The sequence below is a fragment of the Brachycentrus maculatus genome, unplaced genomic scaffold (genome assembly GCF_059751285.1).
Source record: "Brachycentrus maculatus isolate JH-2025_06_01 unplaced genomic scaffold, ASM5975128v1 h1tg000366l, whole genome shotgun sequence".
NCBI classification, from domain to species: Eukaryota; Metazoa; Arthropoda; class Insecta; order Trichoptera; family Brachycentridae; genus Brachycentrus; species Brachycentrus maculatus.
In genome coordinates this window covers 112,007-128,524 of record NW_028281115.1, presented here as the reverse complement: position 1 = coordinate 128,524, position 16,518 = coordinate 112,007, and the positions used below count along the sequence as shown (strand labels likewise).

At 29.9% G+C, this 16,518-nt stretch overlaps 1 long non-coding RNA gene across 1 annotated transcript in view; it reads left to right on the top strand.

Moving 5' to 3' along the window:
* Positions 1-410: 410 nt before the first annotated feature.
* Positions 411-16,518, top strand: part of LOC148303495 (uncharacterized) — a 106,056-nt gene continuing 89,948 nt past the window's right edge. Inside the window, exon 1 of the long non-coding RNA XR_015838478.1 lies at positions 411-748. This is a non-coding gene — a long non-coding RNA (uncharacterized LOC148303495). The remainder of the gene's footprint in view (positions 749-16,518) is intronic.

Genomic DNA, 16,518 nt, shown 5'->3' with positions numbered 1-16,518 from the left:
CACAAATTACGGTTAAACATTTTTCTGTGAATTTTGCATAAATAAACTCGGTATTTGATAATATAATAAGATTTTCTGTACACTGACATCTGATTTTAGAATTTAATCGTTTTTTTCCAGAGATTATGGAATATACAATAAATACAAAATACACCGGATTTTGAATGAAAAATCATAGAAAAATGGAATGTGTCTAAAATCACAAAATATTTTCAAAATTACACTGTCGTCTTTTAATTGCAAGAAGACTTGTCATATCCCTCAACTAGCTCCATCTATTCTAGGCAACATTTTCGCTGGTTTGTTGTTCACGGGTACCTCACCCCGCGTCGCCCCTCCCCACCTACCGGAGGAACGAAAGTCACCGTTGTTAAAAAGTTCTTCGAGGCAGCGTCTAACAGCCGAGCGCAGCAACCGTTCTCATGTCTTCAGTCTGTTAATGTACTCCGGACCGATCGCTGGGCCTAAATGACTGTCCAAACTCGACTCACTTAACTGAACCTATCTCAACTCCGGACCCCCACAGCACCCTGACCCTTACGAACCTTAACCGCGAACTGACGTGGAAAAAATCATATAACAAAATAACGCCCATTGCGTTAGTTGAACTTTACTGACATTTACACTGTTAAGTGCACTTTTTATTATTAATTTGACGTGTTACATCTTACGACTGACCTGTTGATTTGAAAAAATACTTGCTAAGCGGTGATTTGTGGTGTCGCCCAGGATACTTTCATCGGTTCCGGTGAGTAATTTTAGTTTTTTTTAAATTTATGTATCACGAATTATTTTTACATTTTCAAAAATTATTACGAAATTTTGAATGACTTCAATTGTGAGAAAAAACATATCTAAATAAATCTGGGTAAATTATTATTACTAATTTAGTTATTTTAAGCCGTATTTATTTACTGTCGATAAAAATTTATTTTACACTTTAAGTAAACAATTCTTTTACAATTAAAATATTTCGTCGTTCTATACTTAAATCAAATACCAAATTTTATGTTACTTCACAAATTGTCTAGATTTATAAATATGTTTAAAAATAATTATTGAAAAACAGTTTAAATATTTTTGAAAAAAAAAAATAATAATCTTCATGCTTCTGCAAGTACAAAAAATATATTCTTAAATTTGTATCAATAAATATTTATTAAAACACCATATTTGTCTTCCAACCCTTACCTTATAAAATGCATAGAGGATAACGTTGGGTTAATGCAGTATTAATTAAATTTTAAGAACTCAATGCCAGGCGTATATTAATATTCAAAAATATATTTTGATATTATCCGATCAAAAATTAATTACGAATTTAATATTCCAGTCAATTATCTTACAATATTTAATGCAAAAAATAAATAATCAAGTTTTATCCATTTTTGATAACTGCATAAATAAAACACGTCTATTAAAATAACTAAAACGAATATAATCAATGCATCGAGTGCATACAGGTTTAAGAGTAGACAATAATAATATCTAAAATAAACTGGACAACTTGTTGACATTGACCGCTGTTTGGATTTCATTCAAGTTCAAAGCAGTAGAGTTTCGATATCGATTTTAAGAAATCACGTATCGAGGAACTTGTAGACTCATAATGAAAAATGGCAATTGGTATTCAATGTCTCATGATTATTTCCATTTACATAAAATAATAAAAGACTTGTCACACCCAAGGTATTCGAAAAATGTTCTTTTTTATTGTTACGACTCCTAACCTTACCACTTTCAAGTATTTGGCAAACCTGATCGTGCCATGTTTTTCTCGGTCTTCCTCTTTTTCTTTCTTTGTTTCTCTTTTTCTTTTCTTTTTTTTTTCTTTTTTTTGTTTCTTTCTTTTTCATGTTTTTTTCGGGTATGTATGAGGAGATGCATGAACGTGGAAGAGGCGAAGAATGTTTGCAAGGACAGAGTGGTGTGGCGCTCTATTCTCTCTGCCTACCCCTGCGGGGAAGCGGCGTGATGGTTAGTTAGTTAGTTTTTTTCTTTTTGATTCTTCAAAATGTGACTAATAACTAAGGTTTTTTTTATATATTTAAATAAATACGTTTGATGTATTAAAGCGTAAAATAAAAAGTGCAAATATTTTTATATATGGCAACCGAATTGTCTTACCCAGCATCGAGTGATTTATGGTTGAAAGACAAGGTTAAAATATATTATTATTTAAAAAATGGTTATTTTAAACAATTAGTCTACTTTATACATTTTTGCGTTAAAATATTTCCGTAATAGGTTTACAAAAAATAATATTAATATATTTAACAATTTGTTAAAAGTTTAAAGGTTCCACCGTTAAAAAGTAAACGCTCTTATATTCAGAGTTGGATTTTTTAAAAAATACGTCATCTTTGATATGATTAAAAAAATATTTATTTAATAATGTAAAACACTTTTCATTCTTATTTTTACTCCGTTTTACCTTAATTTATTTCTTTACTAAAAATACTGAATTTATATTCGCAAAAAAAATTGAAACATTTTATAAGCTAAAATGCAACGAAGCGAAATGAAAGCGTACTACTTTTGAGTCATTGATACTCTGCGTTGATATTTTCTTTTTAATATACATTTTTTAGCAAATAACTTTCTTATAAAATATAAATTGTAAATAAAAACTTTATTTTAGTAGTTTCTAGACTTTTTTGCAACATCATATTTATTCCAATAAAACACGAGTAATGAATTTATGTTTTAAAAAAATCATGCTCGTATAGCCGATATCAATTTTAAAATATCAGATCAAAAATAGAAATCTTTCTAAAAAGTATTAAAATACAATCATTGAATATTAAAAATTATAATAAATAATTTTAAAAAATCGAGTATATATTACAGAATAATAACATATTTTGTATTAGTTCGCCAAAAGGTATACAAATAATATTCGATAATAGTTATTTATTTTTACAAACTTATTAAAGATGAAATCACGAGTCCATATTTTAAAATAATAAACAATGATTACACTTATTCAATAATAAGATAATATCCTTGTGGGTTGCTTAAAAATATTGCCAGACGAAACGTTTTAATCATAGATGACTCAATGATTTTATTTTTTTATTTTTTTATTAAAGATTTTTTTCTCAATGATAAATGGCGTGACGACATGTTAACATGGTCTGGGTCAAGAAGAATTTTAATAGTTGTAATTATTTTGTTTTCAAACTTGAATTTGTAAAATCGAAACCTGTTCTTGGTAGATGTAACGTCTTTTTGAGATTTTGTTGCGACGATTGTAAATAGGATGATAAATTAATTGATGAAAAAAAATAAACAAACAGATTTAAACATTTTTATTGTTTGTTGAATAAGTCAGTTATCCACTAAACATCGAAAAATATTGAAATAATTACATGTCGATAAATTATGGTATTATTTTTTTTAAATGTTGTATCTTCGACTGTTAAATGATGAAAAAACTGAGGTCTTTTTTCTGTGTATTAATTGAACTAATAATATTGCCTGTGGGCTCATTTTTTCTCTCTCATACAATTTATGAACAGTCAATCCATTAAAAAAAGGGTGTTTTACTTTTAGTAAGCAAATTACAATTAAAATTATTACAATTAAGAAACGGAATTTTTTTCTACCTTGGCCCTATGTAAATACAAAAGTTTTTATTCCTTGTTTTAATTTTTGGCATAAATTATTGTTACTTTACCAGTATGTGATTATTTTGAAGCATGTGATCAGACGAAACAAAAAAAAATGTTTTTATTTTAGTGACATAATGAACAGTTTTATATCTTTAATTTACTGAACAAGGGATTGAACCTAAATTACATTAATTTTTGCTAATTTAGAATACTAACCACTAAACTGAAGAGACTGACAAACCCGTTACACGAATTGTTTTTGCTGACCTCGACTTATGGTTCCGTATACCTTCGATCTATTATTATGTGGTCAACACTTTAAAAAACTGCTGTCGAACATTAGTTAACATTCAAATTACCTCTTGAAATCTGAAATTCTTTAAAGTTAAACGAGTTTATACATCAGTTTTTGTCTAAATGAGAATTTAAAACACCTACCTGTTTGAATTCAAAGAAATGATGTTTTTTAATATTTTTAACGCAACTATTAAAAAAATACATACCATTTTTTTTCAATAATCCATTTCAATCTTCATTTTTTTAATAACCATGATTTTTCGGAAACGTTCATAGGTTTTGTAATAATCTTAATTTTCGAATAAAAATCAATATTTTTTTATTGATTTTAGCTCGGATTTTCGAAATTACACAAACGATCGTAACCAAATAAATCCGTTTTTTAATTACTAAATGCATTTTTTGAGTAATAATAAAAATTCATGCATATTTGTTTTAAATAAAACTCGACTGGCTTTATAATAGCAACCAGTTCCTTTATCTTAATCCATAAAATTAAATTATATCAATTATTATAATGCAAATGTTTCTTGTTGGCTCTGTTTTATTAATTTTTCTGGGTAATAAATAAATTTTATATTTATCTTTTAAAAAACCTTTATTTTTATTTTTGTGACATCAAAACCTTTTATTTTTAATCAGACATTTCTTGTTTATATTAAAATTCATTTTGAAGTTTTGTAGAAAACATTTGTTTTAGGAATATATGTATTTAGTTACATACAACAATTTTAGGTTTTGATTATTTTAGTATTGCCCTGATAATCTAAACAAAATATTTTAGGAAAAATATAATGATATAATAATCGGTTACCATGAAGATGATGATAATATGATTACTTGCACAGATTTTAAAATAAAGTTATTTAAAACATTTCTAGCTGTACATGACCACGCGTCATTGTGGCTCAGACTGGTCAAATGGAAAATAGAGAAAATAGAATGCACACATTTTTCACAATAAATTGAATCAGTTTTCAAGAATCAAGCTGTCCGCTATGTAAAATATTTAATATTGCTTGTGCTCTATCATTTTCAATAGTTGACGCTGCCATTGCGGTATAAAAACTGTTTTGAAAAAAAAGCCTTTCATAATCTGTAACATTTTTATTTATATACGCCCGCCATGAGCAATCCTCACTTTTTCATGTGGTGCTGTTTTGTTCAATATATGGTGCTGTTTTGTTCAACAGATGGCACTGCCATTCCGGTATATATTTATTTTTAAAATCTTTTTTAATCTGATACACGTATTTACCATATTGTCAAAATTTCAAAGCAATCAATGAATTACTTTTAGGGGATTGAACATTTTGAACAAACGAACATATCCATTTTTATTTGTATTTTTAAGTACGTGTCGTGTTGGATTCCCCTGATGTTGACCATCACTTGTGAGAATGTGACCTTATTTTTGGGAGTCTGAAACAGCTCTTCGACGCTCCGAACTCCTATCCACTCGTGTGTATTATGGAGCCATGAGATCCGCCTAGATTTATAAAGCATATAATACCATTAAAGATATAAATTGTTCAAGTATTGATTAAATATAACAATATTATTTGTTCCCACCATTTGATATTGTGGATTATTGACATTACTGTCCAATTAATAGGTTACTTGTAATGATAAAGTAAATCATTCTCGGATACCTTGATCAAGATACCATACCATATTATTACAATGATTGGTTCTGGTAAAGATTGAAGTTCAAGTGTTTACGCCATGCGGCTATATGATATCATTATGTATCTCTTTGGACAAGTCAGTAACTTGTTTGCATGCTTTGTCACTTATGGAAACCTTTATCATGGGCTGCTGACGGCGTTCACGAGATTTCCAATGACCCGGTTTAGTTCTGCGTGAGCGTGTTATGGCCAGACAAGTCTTTAGATACGGCGACGGAGAAACAGGAAAACAAAAGTAAGAAGAAAGCATTCAATTGATATTAGTAATGTTAGTAAATAACCACTCACCGACTACTTCTGTCTACCGGTTTCGAGACGTACCCGTCTCTTCGTCAGGACATACACTACAATTTAACAATCATGCGAACAACACTACACCACACCCACTTAGTACTATTCACATACACTATCACTACACATGCAAAACATGCAGAGCGAGTTGTTAGTCCCACCATGCTTTTGGGAATTTGAATATAAATAAGAAAGCATTCAAATAAATTTTGATTGCGAAAATTGAAAACAAGAGTACTAAAACTTAAAACACTAAAAAAAAATATTCTTTTTTTTTACAAATTTAGCAAAACATTAACATAAATACATTAACAATAAAGAATAACAAATCGCTCACTCCCTTCAAGAACGTCATAAATCAAAAAACTTGATTTTTCAGAAGAACGTTTTTATAGTTTTAAAATATAATATAATGCATTAAAAATAAATATCAAGCCACTTATTGAACTTTTTACTGTGCAACAGATCTTTTTAGGTAAAACCTGAAGGTTTTTTCTTCATTTGAATAATACTTAGTATATTTAAAAAAAAACAATACCTTTTCTTCAAAATGCAAAAACTACACTTTCTGCCCTGTAGCGGGTAAATATTAATCTAAAAATATGCCTCTTTTGCTGAGATATAGTACATTTTCTGGGCATTCCGAAAACACGCACAACTGAAAATGGACGATTTTTGATTTATGACGTTCTTGAAAGGAGTGAGCGAAATGAAACAGGTAATTGTAATATTCCAATTACAAAATTTAACAAATCGCTCACTCCTTTCAAGAACGTCATAAATCAAAAATCTTCAATTTTCAATTGTGCATGTTTTCGGAATGCCCAGAAAATGTACTACATATATCCCAGCAAAAGAGGCATATTTTTAACTTAATATTTACCCGCTACAAGGCAGAAAATGTTGTTTTTGCATTTTTAAGAAAAGGAATTATTTAATTATTTTTTAAATAAATTAAATATTTTTCAAATGGAGAAAAAAACCTTCAGGCTTTACCTAAAAAGATCTATTGCACAGTAAAAAGTTTAATAAGTGGCTTCATATTTATTTTTTATACATTGTGTTAAATTTTTAAACTTTAAAAACGTTCTCCTGAAAAATCAAGTTTTCGATTTATGACGTTCTTGAAAGGAGTGAGCGAAATGTTAAATGAGTTAAAAGTAAACAGCAAGAATAAAATATGGCAAAAGTTAAAAAGATTAATAAGCTGACTTAATTTAGAGCTAAAGTAAAAATAACAATAAAAAAACATAAACAGTTATAGGATATACAAGTTGAAAAGAGCAGTAAAGTAAAAATAAGTGCTATAAAGCAACAGCAAAAAAACAGCAAACTCATAGAACAGAAAACATACGCAACAGATACGTAGCTATTCATATATTAATACGTAGTATCAATACATAAATTTATTCTGTGTGAACAGCATCAATACATAAATATCTCCTATGATTACCGATTTTTTTAGGATAACATCTTCTTGGTGTGTTACAATCTTTAAAACGATTTGTTTTGCTTCTTTTATTGTCATTCTCGGGCCATTCCTATCCTCACAACTCGGTGTACCCGCTACAACGTTTGTTGGATATAATTTAGTCCATGTAGGTTAAGCGGGGTCGTCCTCTGTAGTTTGTGCCTTCGCACATGCCTTCCGCAATCGTAAAAAGCAGTCCTGGGTTTCTTGTATTATGAACACAAGAAACCCAGGACTGCTTTTAATATAACCTATCCATTTGACTAGCTTTTGTGTTACTTTATTAAGTAAACATCTAGACTCCCTAGCCCTGCTTAAAACCTCGTTGTTCCGGCAAGTGAATCCCTAACATGCGCCTGAAGGGCCAGATTACCAGAATGGATCAAAATATAAGTGGTTTTTATTAATCACATTGTCTTCACTTTATTAATGATCAATATAGCAATGCATCGATGCTCTGTACAATACCAGATAAGGGTAAAAAGAAAAAGAAATACGTTTAAATTAAAGTTAAAGAAAAAAAAAACATTATTGGTATCTCAAAGAATAAGAAGTTTATTGGAATAAGAATATTTGAGTCTGGTTGTCTACAGCGCTTTCAATTTTTCATCGGTTAGTTTAAGTGATTATAGTTTATACATTCAGCATTCATGTGATTACTTCAGTCGTCCAATGACAGATTATAAGCCCTATACTCTTACCTTCATGTTCCCGTTTTGAGATGCTAATTAATTAGACATTAATACTTCGAAAAAGGACTACAAGCATACACAGATAGTCCCAATGCTTTTAAAATATGTATGATATATAATACGAATAACTTTACTTTAAGCCTTTGGAAATAAAATTAATCATCAGAGCCTCAATATGTGTCTAATAAAATCATACTACACACTGTATTGAACACAAGACTAGACGCTTAAATATTGGATCTTGTACAGTAAATTTGTACAATTTATGGTACAAGCATCTTCATACAACATTTACACAATTTTAGAGATCTTGAACAGCATTTGATAAAAAAAAACTTGTTAGACGTCACTATTTAAGATTTTATTGATTGCTCTACCGACAATAACAATTAATGATGCCGAAAATATGGAAATTTATGTAAGAAGCTGACCGTCTTCTGGTCCGTCTGTATAACTTCGTGAGTGCTATGCAACTCCGGCTTATAATATGTACGTAGTTAGTACGTTGTATAAATGAAAGTAAAGAAAGTTTGCACGATACGGGATCTTCAATGTTCATACACAAATGGTTTTAATACGTATAGTACTTGACGATATCAGAATACTAACTACTCATTCAATATTTTGCGGTCCATATAACATGAATACATTTTTTTTTCAATAAACGTAATAAAATGAAAGTAAACATCTTTACTTCATCGTGAGATGGAAACTGCGCGATTATTAATATAGGTATCACCAATCTTTGAAGAAATAAATAATATTAAAACTGATATTCAACAATATCGTAGTACTTTTAATACATATCATTATTGAACGTTAACTGTTTCATAAAACTAAATATAACATTTATCCAAAAATAAATATTTTTAGTTTCAAAACATAAGCTTAGTTTTTCAGAATTCATGTATTTATTTTTTTTATAAAGGAATAAATCACAAAGCTTCCACTTTTAGAGACTTGTCTGCAGGTAGGATAGTGAGGATAGGGAAGATAATTGTGAAAAATATCTTACTAACACCCAGACTAATTGAAGATAAATCTTTCTTGAATTTATTTTGCAACTGGCGGGAATCGATCCCGCGACACCAGTTTCGCAGTCAAGCGTCTACTCATCTATGCCGCGGCACCTATCGTCAAATAAATACATATATAATTTATTATTAGATTAAAACCAATATTTTTAGCTTTTCCACTTTTTTATTTGACCAGCGACCGGGTTTCGTCGTTACCGACATCATCAGACTGGTAATACATATATAAAAAAACTACATATATAAAAAAGTTTGACATACTAAATACATATATAAAAAATACATATATAAAAAAGTTTGATATACTAAAAAAAGTCCATACCTCAATTCCTAGATAATAATAATTTGTATACTTAAATACTGTTCTTGTGTACTTAAAATTTATATAAACGCAACCCGTTTCAATATATCATATTGCTTTTTACTTTTCGACGGTAATCTTTGTAAACTTCTTCACTTTCATTTATTCAAGAAACGAAAATTTTAGAGTTAGTTTTTGTGATATTTTTTTTAACTCGTGATGACCAAAAAATTACCATATTCTCCAAATAAATCTCAAATACGAATAATGCTAAAAATGCTTAAAATATTTGGATAGTTTATCTTACTAAAACAATCCTTTAATAAAAGAAAAATTTAACATAATGTACATACATATAATCAATTAGCCACTGTTTTTTTACCTCTTATATTTTCCTTGAAACTTTTGCCTTTATAGAAAATGGACATGTATTATTTTGATTTAATATAAAATTATTGATCAGCAAATTTGTGTTTGGTTAAACTACACATTAGTTTGGTGATATCGTGATCTACAAAGTGATATCCTACATTCTGTTAAGATTGGAAATATTATTAAATTTTGCTTTGCGGATGCGGAAGTCGAATGAATCGTGTTCGTATAAAACCATTTGATGATCGAAATATCGAATGTAGAGCTTAATGCATTAAACCAATAAACGTGTTTACATTTGCACTACGTACTTTGTTTATTGTAATAAAAAAAACGGTTAAATTAAATAACAAACTACCATATTTAATATAACATAATACACAAACTTTCAAATTAAAACTATAAAAGTTAAACATATTTAAAATAACAGACCAATAAAAAATGCAATGAAATTAAATTTACAAAACGAAAATAAACGTTTTAAAAATATAACAATCGTTACGTAAAAATATGAAAATTAAAAATTAAATTAAATTTACATCGATGGCATAATGGTGGTACAATGTTGTAGATCGTAGGTTTGATTTCCAGGAGGGGAAAATAAATCAAAGTAATATTTCACACTATTTTTTATTTATATTACCTTAAAATTGTATTTAAAGCGCGGGACTAATCGTCATCTATTCATATTATTTACACTCAAGATTACACTGGGTCAATACAAAACAGTACACAAACAGTATTTGTTGTAAATAAAAGTTTTTTCTTTCTTTATTAAATTCCTGTATGATATACAAACGCTTTAATTTGTGGGTAGGTCCCTTTATGTTGACGATTGGTATATTTTGGATAAATCAAGTGTTGCCCAGAGAAATTAAAGAAGTTGTTAGAATGGTATTTCACTGTTTTATTCTTATTAATCTCTGACTGGAAAAGATCGGTGTAAATAGTGTTTTATTGACAGATTATCGCATGTTTGAGTTATCGTACAGATTAAGTCCACTAGCCACTGTTATAATCTTTTGAGAAGAAATTGTTTTACTACAATGAACTTCTCTTCTAGACTTCTTAAAAATATTCATGCTTAAAAATAAAACTGTTCGATATTTGAGCTGAGTTTTATCAAATACTACTTTAAATTATTACTTATTACTTATTTATATGTACATACCCTGTAAGCGAACTCCCTCTCTAAACACGAGCAATCTGATCTCTTAGTGAGGTAGCACGTAAAAAAAAAAATAACTGTGTTGATTATTATGATAAATATGTAACTATGTTGATTACTATGTTGATTTTAACTATGTTGATTATTTTTGCCATACAATGTATCTTTGATTAAAAAATTCACAATAAGAAAAAATAAAAAAATATTTCAAATTTATATAAAAAGTATTTAATCATATTATTTTGGAATATAACAGAAGAAATTTATGAGCCAAAAACTCATACAACATTTTTTGTTTCAGTTCCATTTTCAGGCGGCATTGAATTATTTTTTTGTGTATTCGTAAAATATCACCGGCTACGTGACAAAACCTTATCTCGTTTATTTGGACCCTTGTTAAAATAAATAGAAGCCTTCTCTGGCAGGACCAATAAACAAACGTTTGATTTTTTACTATGTCTGAGAATTTTATCTTGAATCCTCTTGTTCACTTATCTTCTCCTGGTATTTCTGAATTCAGAGAAGTGTCTAGCTGTGCTGGTTACGAACGGACGAAATTATAATAATTTATTTTCAAGATAAATTTAAATGAAATCAAAGAAACAATAGAAAATACTCCATAATTATACGAATATATATATTTTTAAATGAGGTTCTTATTAAACAGTTGTTGAAGACATATTATTAACAGTGAAATTCTTTATTATTATTTTTTTTTTTTTAACTCTTTATTCCAGCTTGACTAAGTGGTGGGTGCAATACTTAGTCAGCCATATATGTTTTACAACATTTTATTTAAACAATGAAATTAGAAATAAGAAGGAAATAAGAAATTGAAAGAAATAATAAAAAATAAAAATAATAATAAATTTGGAGAGATGTAGACGAAAATTAGCTCGCTGGCAAACGCAGCACTGCGCTCCAGTGCCGCCACATGTCCAGCCCCCATCTGTGCTCCACAAGCCGCTTTATGATGAGGTTGGAGCTCTTCATCAGCCTCTCCCGGAAGCCTGCCACTCGGTGCCTTAACAGGCCATCCCAATGTGGTAGGCGTGCTGTGGCAAACATACCACTCGCGCTGCAGTGTCGGGGTAACTTCATTAAAGCTCTGTAGCCGTTATTGTAGCATATTTTCATGCTCTTTAAGCTTCGTTGTGTAAACTTACACCATAGTTCGCTGCCGTATTGCTGCGTACACAACACTTGGAACAGTCTATTTTTTACCTGCGCGGAGCAGTGGGCAAAGCGGCGTGTCAGCATATTGGACCGCACGCAATGAGCACGATACTGGCGCTTGATGTCCTCATCATCCGCACAGTTCTCCTGTAGGATATGTCCCAAATACTTGAAGCTACTTACCCGCTTAACTTCTTGTCCATTTATAGTTATGGGCGGTACCTTTAATGAGTAATTTTTGGGTTTAAACACCACAAGCTCACATTTTTTGGCGTTGTACTCTAGGCCGTTTTCTGTGGCATAACATTCACAAATGGCAATAAGTTTACGTAGGCCAGCTATCGATGGTGCCATCAGGACCATATCATCGGCGTATGAGATGGCATTTCTTGAAAATTTATCTTTATTTTAGAAAACATTAGTTTTTGGTAAAAACAGTAGTCTTTAACAAACTAATGAAAATTTTAAATGCCTAAGTTTCATCACATACATTCACTAAATTTCAGAAAAATGTTTTAAAATGAAAAAGTATGTTTGAATTAGATGATATTTATACAAACTTTAATACCCCAACATAATATATGTAAAAATATAGTTAGGTATATGATATTTTTTGGTAGAGTTTTCTTCTTTGATCCCTATTTGCACCCAAATGGTGCATAGGACATTGCATTTATATAAGAATGAAATATATTTGATGTGATGTAGATGACCTAAAAAAATATACCCAGGGTAAATGACATTAATAAAAAAATGAACTACTTCAAGGGCGTTTCACAATTGAATTAGGGCAATGAAAAATTTATAAAATAATTAAGTGTTTTTAAGTTGGTCTCAGTCTTACTGCCTTTAACCACAGGTCAATAACTATTCTTTGCCATCAGACCCGCAACAGCAAAGGCACGCTTGCCAAATTTAATGCGCTAGCTGTGAACTGTAGTTTTTGAGATGTTGCAGTGAGATGGGGCAGCTATTTTAATCGATTGGAACCAAAGACTTGAGTAGCTCATTCATCCAGAATGCACAGCTCTTTTAGAAACTGATGTTAAGGAATGAAAATGAAAGAATATGAAATAAACGTAAATAGTTGTATAGCTAGAGCATTCGGGGTTGTACTGCAAATTAATTAATTAACAAACCTCTGGGAAATTGTATTATTCCCAAGAGGTAATATTTAATATAATAGGTGCATTTCGCATACTATGATTCTATCGCACAGTTTTTATCAGATTCTATTCAGCTTGCGAAAACGAATAAAATAAATTTTAGAATAATTACTGTTGCATTAACATTCATTTCGACAAAAAAAAACGTTGAAATTCAGCCTTCACGGTTAATCATTTTACAAAACCGCAGGAATTTTTAACAACAGATCCACATTAGTACCGAGTGAACGATATCAAATTAAAGCCGCCTCAAAAAGGAAATTGAATAACGGTACACAGCCATTTTAAAAGTGTTACAAAATTATTCGTTTGCAGTCGCACTATGGCGCTGTTCAAAAATCGACGGTTATTCAATCAATGCACCTTGCTGGAGCCACATGCCAAAACTTTCATTTGCACCTGATTACACGCTGAAATTCACCCGTTAAATTACGAATTCGCTTCGATTAAAAATAAACATCGGCACTTTCACGCCAATAAGTCTGTTTGGGCGCTGAAATCGAGTCCGGTATTTTGGTCATTTGGCGAAATTCGGTAACCAACGTCATGGTGCACTAGTACACTTCGATTTGGAAGTGATAGCTAATGGTTTGTTACGCGATGTAAAGTAATAGTCGGAGGGTATCACGACAAATACGCTCTTTGCAGATGTACGTGACCTGAGTTATCAAACGGAGCACGTCGGTTTATTCTGTCGGTTTAAGTTGAGAAGAATGTTTCAAGAATTTTCTCCTCCGGTTCAATGCTCTCGTACAATAGAATCTTCACTTTATAAGTTCATTCGTTTAAAACAATGCACACTATGCACTCGATGAATATCGCAATTGTTAATAATACCCTGGAAATTTATAACTAAATATTTCCTTTTACGAGATATGAGTAATCCTTTTTACATGAATCTCTTCCTGTATCTATTTCTCCATATATCTACATCGTGATTCTTTCTTAAATCTTACTAATGAAATCATTTTTAAACACTTAATGATATATTACTGTCAATCGTCGCGACCTATGATATCATAAAATTCTAATGTTATGTAGGTACTTACTCAAATCAAATTGATAATAGTATACATTTTGTGCTACATTTTATACCACCTATCACGATTTATATGCTTAGCAAACAGGCCTAGCAAGTTACTCCATGCCTTACCGTATCTGATGTCATACTGTCACTTAACTAATGTACATTTTGTTGTTAACATTTTTATTGTTGAAAAAGTCACACATAACGGAGTTATGTAACGCGGAGAATGATATCTTTGGTATCTTAATCGAAAGCTTTTCTTATGAGCTGTGTAATATGTCTGTATAGTACCCATTGTCTAGGAAACCTTATTCAATAATATAACATCCTGTAATCTGTGTTCAGAGATCGTTCGCCACGCGTCTTTATGATCGTGGAGAAATTTCCTCGTTATATAACGAACGATTCCAAGAGATCAGTGTGATTTATACTCGCAATAAACCATGTATGTAGTTGCTCGCATTAATTCATCTCACGGCCTATTTCATTTCATGCCGTGCGATTAACGGAATAATCCAGTAATATTAATGTAAGTCATTTAAGAAACAAAGGTGAATGTTAATTAAACTAATAGATATATTCATCGACTGTCAGATTTTAATCCGTGGTACGTAATAAAAAAAAATAACAAAAAAAGAAATCATTTTCAAATTTATAACTAACACGAATGTAAACGAACATAAAAATATAAATTTACGTAGTTAATCTACACAATTTTTGTATTTCTACCATTTTTTTTAAACTATTTTAACATTTTTTATCCATAGAAATATACTCTCTCTTGTTGAAACAATACTTTGATACCAAAAAAATTAAATTGTTTATTTTTTTTCAAATAAAAGAGAAATACTTGTATTTTTATTATTTACACAAATATTTCGATTTCATACTATTTCTGTGAGCCTAAGCGGCTCATTATTAGAATGGGTATCAAATTGTGGTAGAGTGGGTTCTATATAAGTTTTTTTTTGTAAAGACACAAATATTTATTTTTAAAAACAAAAATTAAGTTTTGTTTTCAAATAATAACAATGGTATAGGCTGAAATTTTGTTTTCAAATAATAAAAAAAAACATTTTTTTCAAATATAACAAAGTGAAGGTTGATAAAAGGGGCCTGAGTATTCAAAATAGATAAGTTTAGAATAAACAGGATTTTTTCTTGACTATTTTAATATTTCTTCCGGTCTACCGAAAACTAATTCAATACATAATTGAATTATTATTGGAAGTGTGATGTAATGCGGGTTTGTTACCTCAAACCAAAAACCCAAGCAACTTCAATTGAGGCAGCCTTTTACGAGTACAATATCGAGTTTTTTTAGGATTTTATTATCATAATTTTCTGCTATATACCTAAGTTATTATTTTGTACGTCAACAGTTTTTCAAATTCAATTGTATTGATAAGCTTCTAGAATTGAAAATATATAACAAACATACCTTTTATAATTAAATAAATGCATATGATGTAGAATTTCCTAAGCAAAGTACACCACCACCAGTCTAAGATAAATAAAATTCAGAATAAAAAGGTATAAAACAATTTAAATGGAAATTATTTAGTTAATATCTATTTTTAAACACTAGTCACTCTAATTTTTATTATTTTAAAAAGCAGTCTGTATGTTTGGATATAACTAAAATAAAAAATAAACATGGGAAGTATTAAATACAACCTATTATAAAAATATTGCGATATTCCCAAAATTTTGTTAAATTTTATTTTGTTTATGTAAATGATATTGCATTCACGTTGTCCATCTCCGTAGTGTAGTAATTAACACATTTGGCTAGCACGCTGAACGCCCCGGTTTCGATTCCCAGGAAGGTCAAAATGAACAATTCGGCATTTTGTTGTTTATTAAATACTAGCCAGAAGTGATACCTATATTACAGAACTGTCAACCTTGCCCATGACCAATATAATATTAATCCATGCGATGCCGTGCCCTATGCACATTTGGTGAGGATAAGGGTTAAAATATGATTTATTTTAATCTACATGCGGAATTGCTAGAAAGTTTTTCGGGTAAGTTTTGTATGCATAAAATGTTTTACTCATTTTATTTTAAAAATAATATGTCCTTCATACACTAAGAAACATTAGTGAAGTATACGGAAGAAAAAAATAAGATTTTAATGGAAGTTGCACACGACTTTATAGACATTTACAATCGAATTTTATTTTACATCCGGATATTACGTACCCACATGTCATCC